Source organism: Sinocyclocheilus anshuiensis, unplaced genomic scaffold (assembly GCF_001515605.1).
Source record: "Sinocyclocheilus anshuiensis isolate Anshui unplaced genomic scaffold, SAMN03320099.WGS_v1.1 scaffold50, whole genome shotgun sequence".
NCBI classification, from domain to species: domain Eukaryota; kingdom Metazoa; phylum Chordata; class Actinopteri; order Cypriniformes; family Cyprinidae; genus Sinocyclocheilus; species Sinocyclocheilus anshuiensis.
This window is the reverse complement of record NW_015542382.1, coordinates 3,162,646-3,169,616: the sequence shown is the minus strand read 5'-3', so window position 1 is coordinate 3,169,616 and position 6,971 is coordinate 3,162,646. Positions and strand designations below refer to the sequence as shown.

The window sequence follows — 6,971 nt, the reverse complement described above, 5'->3', positions numbered from 1 at the left end:
TATATATTTATTTATTTAACTTTAGCTAATGCATTAGATATTATGAACTAACCATAATATACATGTATGTGTTACATATGCTGCGAACTATTTAACTGAATTGAAAATGTTAAGAAACCCAGTATGGTTTTGATGTATATGCTAAATAGAAATTAAAATTAACCTAATAAATTCTGCAAAAGCATTGTTAATTGTTAGTTCATAGCACGCTATTTTGATATGTATCAAAATAATAATAACAAAGGTGTACACCTTTATATATAGGTGTATATACAGGTGTACACCTTTGTTGGATGTTACATTGCAATTTCATTAAAATGTATTTTTTGACATTTAGCATAAACTGGTAATGAGCTTATTTTATATGAACATAAGTCAGACAATTTTTTCTAATTAAAACCAACATGAAGTGCAGACAGTGTCTTTCACTTGACCTTTAAAATGTCCCTTGTTATCAAAATTTTAATTGATTTTATGTTAACCACGTAGCTTCCTTCAATAGCAATGATATTGAATCACTGTAAAATCATATTGATATATTAGAAAACAGTTTGCACAGTATAATATACACATTTATCCATCAAATATATTTGTACCACTAGAACAATGTCAGACTGACAGGGCTGGGTGTGTGACCTGAGCTATGTGTGATCAATATTTCATTGGATTTTTGCAGTGACAGTAAGCATATCGCTCTGGCACATGCTGCTGCCTTTCAATGTATTTGTACGGCATTGATAAGCACAGTGTGAGACCAGCCATTAGAACAAAGCCCTGCTGCTGCTAAAACACACACTCCATTCTCTTTCTCTCAATCCGTTTCTCCCCTTTTCTTTTTCTTTTCTCTGTCATAAAAAAAACACACACACAAAGCCATGCCATTACCGCACTGCTGGTTGATGTATTATGCCTAAACACACCCAGCAGTGAGCCAAAGACTTATGCAAATACTGTTAGCATGTTAGAAAAATCATTCATGATCATTTGCTATGGTATATTAATTTGAGTGCAAGAATAATTTGGTGAATAACCGTTTTCGTGAGCCCTCTGCATATGTAATATCCTTTTTAAATTCATGCTACTCTGCAGTAAAAAGAGGTCAGCTAGTGTTACCATCAAATGCTTGATGCAGAGACATCGCTGCTGACTGCACAACTGACAAACGTCAATCAAAAATGGTTTCGTTACTCTTCAGTGATTTGGATGGTTTGGAATCTGAATCTGAATGAATGTGAGCAGCCAAATCACATAACGGTCTACAGCAGTGATTCCCAAGCAGGGGGCACTTAAGCAGGATCCAGGGGGTCTTTGGAAAGATTTCAATTTTACTTTGTTAAATCTATAAAACAGAAAAGACTAAAATAACTACTCATGATTTATTCAGTTCCTTAGGAAAAGAAAGGGGGGAAAAGTGTGTAATGGGTATAAGAGTCTTTTTCACTAATAGGGCTGTGGGGGAACAAAAGACAAAAAAAGGTCAAGAAAAACCAGTCCACACTACACTACAGTACAGGTGCATCTCAATAAATTAGAATGTCATGGAAAAGTTCATTTATTTCAGTAATTAAACTCAAATTGTGAAACTCGTGTATTAAATAAATTCAATGCACACAGACTGAAGTAGTTTAAGTCTTTGGGCATCTTTTTCTTCCACACTTTTTCCTTCCACTCAACTTTCTGTTAACAAGCTTGGATTCAGCACTCTGTGAACAGCCAGCTTCTTTGGCAATGAATGTTTGTGGCTTACCCTCCTTGTGAAGGGTGTCAATGATTGTCTTCTGGACAACTGTCAGATCAGCAGTCTTCCCCATGATTGTGTAGCCTAGTGAACCAAACTGAGAGACCATTTTGAAGGCTCAGGAAACCTTTGCAGGTGTTTTGAGTTGATTAGCTGATTGGCATGTCACCATATTCTAATTTGTTGAGATAGTGAATTGGTGGGTTTTTGTTAAATGTGAGCCAAAATCATCACAATTAAAAGAACCAAAGACTTAAACTACTTCAGTCTGTGTGCATTGAATTTATTTAATACACGAGTTTCACAATTTGAGTTTAATTACTGAAATAAATTAACTTTTCCACGACATTCTAATTTATGCACCTGTATGTAAAACTTTTAGAATACAGTAGAATGTACTGTAAAAATGCTTGTCATTTTTTCAGCAAGAGACTTAGAATGCTACAGTAAAAAGCTGTAAATTGGTTGTAAGTTAACATATAATATGGTGTTAAACCCATGTAAAAATGTTCACCCTATATGTAATTTTACTGTAAAATAATAGGGCTTATAGGGCCTACAATTTTTACAAATTTCAAGTAAATTTCACGTGACATTTTGAAGTAGAAAGACTGACAGCATTTTCTTGTAAAACAAACTTCAATAATCTTTGCTTTATTCACAGCTTCAAATAATGATTTTTTTAGCGGTGTCAAATGTTTTTTTTAATTTTTTGATAGTAAAAACTATGAATAACTGTATACTGAATATGGTGAAAAGCATTAAAAGGACATTCCCAGAAATCTCTGCAAGACACATTACATATGATTATATTTTACTTTGTTAAATTATTTTATTTTTGCAATAAGTAATGTACATTAGGGTGTTTTGTGTTACATTATCTTTTATTTCATTAATGTTTATTGCATTATTTTAGTGCTGTGTGTTACCCTGATAATGTTTTGTCTTTTTAGAACCCTGCTCTTCATCTATACACTATACATACTGGCTATGTTTTACAGCACACTAGAACACTCATGTGGACTTCATGTTTTATCACCTGCATTATTACGGTGTTTTTTGTCCATTTCAGGGTATATAGTGTAAGTAGTTTGGTACATTAACATTACATTACTTAATGAAATACACAGCTAAAAGTTGTAAAATATACAGGAACCAATATGCCATCCCGTAAACACTGGAAACCCTGGCACAGTATTTTTAGCGTGAATTTCTGGCAACCAGATCTGTCAGTCTTCTACCCTGAATTTAACAGGAAATTGAACGAGATTAGAAAACAACACAGCATAGCGTACTGTAACACAGGAGAAGAGGAAAACAAATCACAACCAAATCTCCGCAATCTAGTGACGAATCAGAAAGGATTCCTGACAGAAAAATGAAACTGCTTTGACAATTTACTCCAAAAAAAAAAAAAAAAAAAAAGGGAGTGCTGTACATGCAGATAGATCTACGTGGCACAGGTTTCACTGTCTCTGAGGATTGTCTTAAACATCCCTCAAAAGATGATTATGTAATGTAAAGGGTATACGGTGCACTGCGCTATAGAGGGACGAATGATACGGCTGAAAAAGTTCCCATGATGCCATGCATGTTTGGCTCGCCCCCATGGGGGCTTCATTAAAAGATCAAACTATCAAAACCAACAAATTTCTCCCTCACTCAACCCTTCTTCTGCTATACATCTCTCACCGTGTCTCTCCCATGTGCGTGCGTTTAACAGCTTTGAAACAGAGAAGCTCCCTATGGTTTCTTATCCTTTTCTGATACAATAACTCTAATAAAGCAGGAGCACGCAAGCGGCAGTGTACATCCTTTGCATTGTAACGATTTTGATCTCTTGTTCCCACTGCTCTGAGAGCCCTTCGAGAGTTAGAGTGTGATTGTGAGCGCATGTGTGTAAAGGATGTGGGTGCACATGTTGCATGTAATCCCGTTCCTGGGGAAAATTCCTCCACAATCTTCACAGTAACAGCTGGGGTTACGGTGACAACACCCCATTACTGCTCCGGTAGCCTTGGCAACACCATGGTGACACCACACCGTTTGCCAGAGATAAGAGAGGTGGTTAGTGCTGCGGACACAGAGCATTTAAATTCATCACCCTCGTCTCGCATCTGGCCTCTCTCAGTGCATTACTTTTATATAAATTAGATTCATTTTAGCGTTAAAAAATGTGATCAACTGTAAAGCGGCCTTTGAGAGTCAATGGGAATGCGGGGCGATGATATAAAGATGATGATGCTGCCTGTGTTTGGAGATCCTCTAATATTTATCATCTGGCCCTCGATCTATACGTCTTCATCTATGTGTCTCCCTCAATGGTGCGGAGGAGAGTTGAACAGTCAAGCTTTATTCTGTCAGGCTGTAATTAGTTTTCAGATTCGATGACACTTCTTTTGTTTATTCATCCTTTGCGGTGTCTTTTTCCTCATTGAAGCGTGGCTTGGAGGAGTAACATCCTTTATATCAGATGAGAAATAAAACCGTGTTTCATATTCTCAGAACGCTCCCTCACTTCTCTCTGAATTCTCCCCGCTCCCTCTCGCTATTCTTCTCAAAGACTTTAACTTTCGTGTTTCCTTTCTTTTTTTCCCCATCCCACTCTCCCTGTTGTCTTGTTCTGTAATTCCCTTCCTCTCTCCTTCTGTCCATATGTTTGTTGTGCTTCTCCTCTAAACTCTCGTTCAGATCTTTCTCTCTCTCTCATGGCCTCTCTTTGCTGATACTAATGTCTGTTTGCTGGTTTTGTAACTTCCTGTAAACGATGCCAATCTCCAGCAGATATAGAGCACTCAAGGAAATAAAGTCAGCAATTTAAGTTGTCACTCTGAACTCTGAGGAGACGGTCAACTCGCTAATTCTATATGCTGCGCTGCAATCAGACAATCGCTAATGCATCTGACATTTGTCCTGTCTGACCCTGCATGCATAATACCAGTAATAACGACAATCTGAAATGCAAAGGGAATAAAATATACCTGATTTGTGACTAAAAATTACTATCAAAATGCGCATGACAATCGCATTCGATTAATCGTGCAGCCCTAAAAACAACTGCGAAAAATAATTTGTATTACTACTACTATTACTACTACTACTACTAAACAGAAAAGACATGGCAGATAACTATAATAATAACATTAATAATAATAATAATAATAATACAATTATTTTGCAACTCCGGAAACTTCAAAAAAAAAAAAAAAAAAAAAACCTCCATTTGTTCTCAATCCCTTTGCTGTCTAGGAGAAACACTTGAGATATTAACTAAATCTCATTTGTGATTTGTTTCCTACCGGTTGTTTTTCTGCACCATTTAACAATTTATTCACATCCTCTGCACATCAAGAACGTAAAGAGTTTTAAGCTTTCTCTTTGTAAAACTGAGTTTAGAAATGCCCATCACTGCTAATGCTAAAATCAAAGTCAAGCTTGTTTACTAAACAGAAAAGACATGGCAGATGTGATGTCTTGTAACACCTACTGTAGAATCCATTTTCAAGAGCTGAACATCCTGTCTAAACCAGTCATAACATGACAGGTTTCCAGCAATAAGTATCTCTCCTCACTTAAAGTGTAAATGCTGCATGACATGACACAAATCACAGCCAATCAGAAAATATTCCATGTTTAATATAAAGTTATGTGGACAGTGATTTTGAATCAGTAAGATTTTACTGTGGGCAGCGCTATCCAAAATAGAAACTAACTTATCCCTTCGCTTGACACGGCTAGTCAGGAGAGGTAAAATACATAAATATAGTACAAAATCACATGCAGTATAAATGTATATTGCTGTGGGTTCCTGCAGTTAAAATGTGTCTAACAACAAAAACTAAAAGCACATAGGGTTCTGATAACTGCCTGCACTAAAAAGCATTTAACCGCAATAAAATTTTGGGTGGGTGTCAAGATCCCATGCATGAGGAGACAAGCGATTTGAGCAAGCCAATGGTCAACCATTAAAAATCCTTAAATGGCTGCGGTCTCTGGCCTAAAAATCTGCAACAAGTTTTGTAAATGGACCAGGGATCATTCGCTAATGAACTGTGCAATATTGTTGAGTCACTCATCCATAAAGGGAACTACACTTTACTTACAGTTATTCGGTCTGAACATTGGTCTTTTTTGACGTATTGCCTGGAGGAGTTGTTTAATTAGTTTAAGGAAGATGTATTATTTCTGGGGCACAGCTGGCTATTAAAAAACATCTGACAGAACCATTTGACATTGTTCACATTTTTTCATAGGTTCACCTTGGATTTAGCAAAGAACTCCTTTCTAAGAATCATTCCTGGTCTAAATGATTAATTTACAAAAAGATCTGATCTGGTTCTTACAGGTTTGGAATGATGTGAATACAGGATTACATACATTTTGACTGGCTACAGAGATGTTTGGACCTTGAGAAGAGCCGCAAACTTACATTTGAACCAAATGGAGAATTCACAATGCAATGTTATTTGTCTTTGCAAATTGTCTTTGTGTGGGGGTTCAAAATGTTTAAAAGGCTTTCTTTTATTTTTTTTATAGCTCTCGCTCTCTGTATTTGTTTGGTAGAGGTCAAACCAATCATGTCAAACCAACTGTGTGATCGTAGGAGTGAAGTTGCAGGACTAAGTCTTTTCATGAGTCACGCACTCTTACCAAATAAACTGGATACAGATTCATAATATTATACATATTTACCTATTTATTATTATATATTACATTCATGTTGCTAACTGTACTATTCAAACTACAGACATTCACATTCAGAAATTAATCAAAATACATATGCACACAAAAAAGCAGCACTACTAGTACTCTTCATACGTTGGGTTAAGGTTTTTTTAAGCATTAAAGGGGTCATATGACGCGATTTCAATTTTTCCTTTTTCTTTGGAGTGTTACAAGCTCTTGGTGCATAAAGAAGATCTGTAAAGTTGCAAAGACTAAAGTCTCAAATCCAAAGAGATATTCTTTATAAAAGTTAAGAGTCAACTATGCCTACCTAAAAAGGCTCGTTCTAACACGCCCCCACATGTCTACGTCACGATGTGGGAAGATTTGCATAACGCCGCCCAAATGTTCACGCAAAGAAAGGCGGCGTAACTTTTATTCTCGCTGTAGTATTGCTGTTGCCGCCACCGCCATGTCGTGAAGGCACTGCGTGTTTCGTTGTGAAAGCGAAACTACTTTGTTTGGCCTTCCAAAAGAGGACGATATCTGCTTCGTCATGCCTGGAGCT

The 6,971-nt window shown here is 36.6% G+C and overlaps 1 protein-coding gene across 1 annotated transcript in view; it reads right to left on the bottom strand.

The window, feature by feature from the left end:
* The window catches only part of grin2ab (glutamate receptor, ionotropic, N-methyl D-aspartate 2A, b), an 81,774-nt gene that overhangs the window by 48,560 nt on the left and 26,243 nt on the right, over positions 1-6,971 (bottom strand). The window lies entirely within an intron of this gene.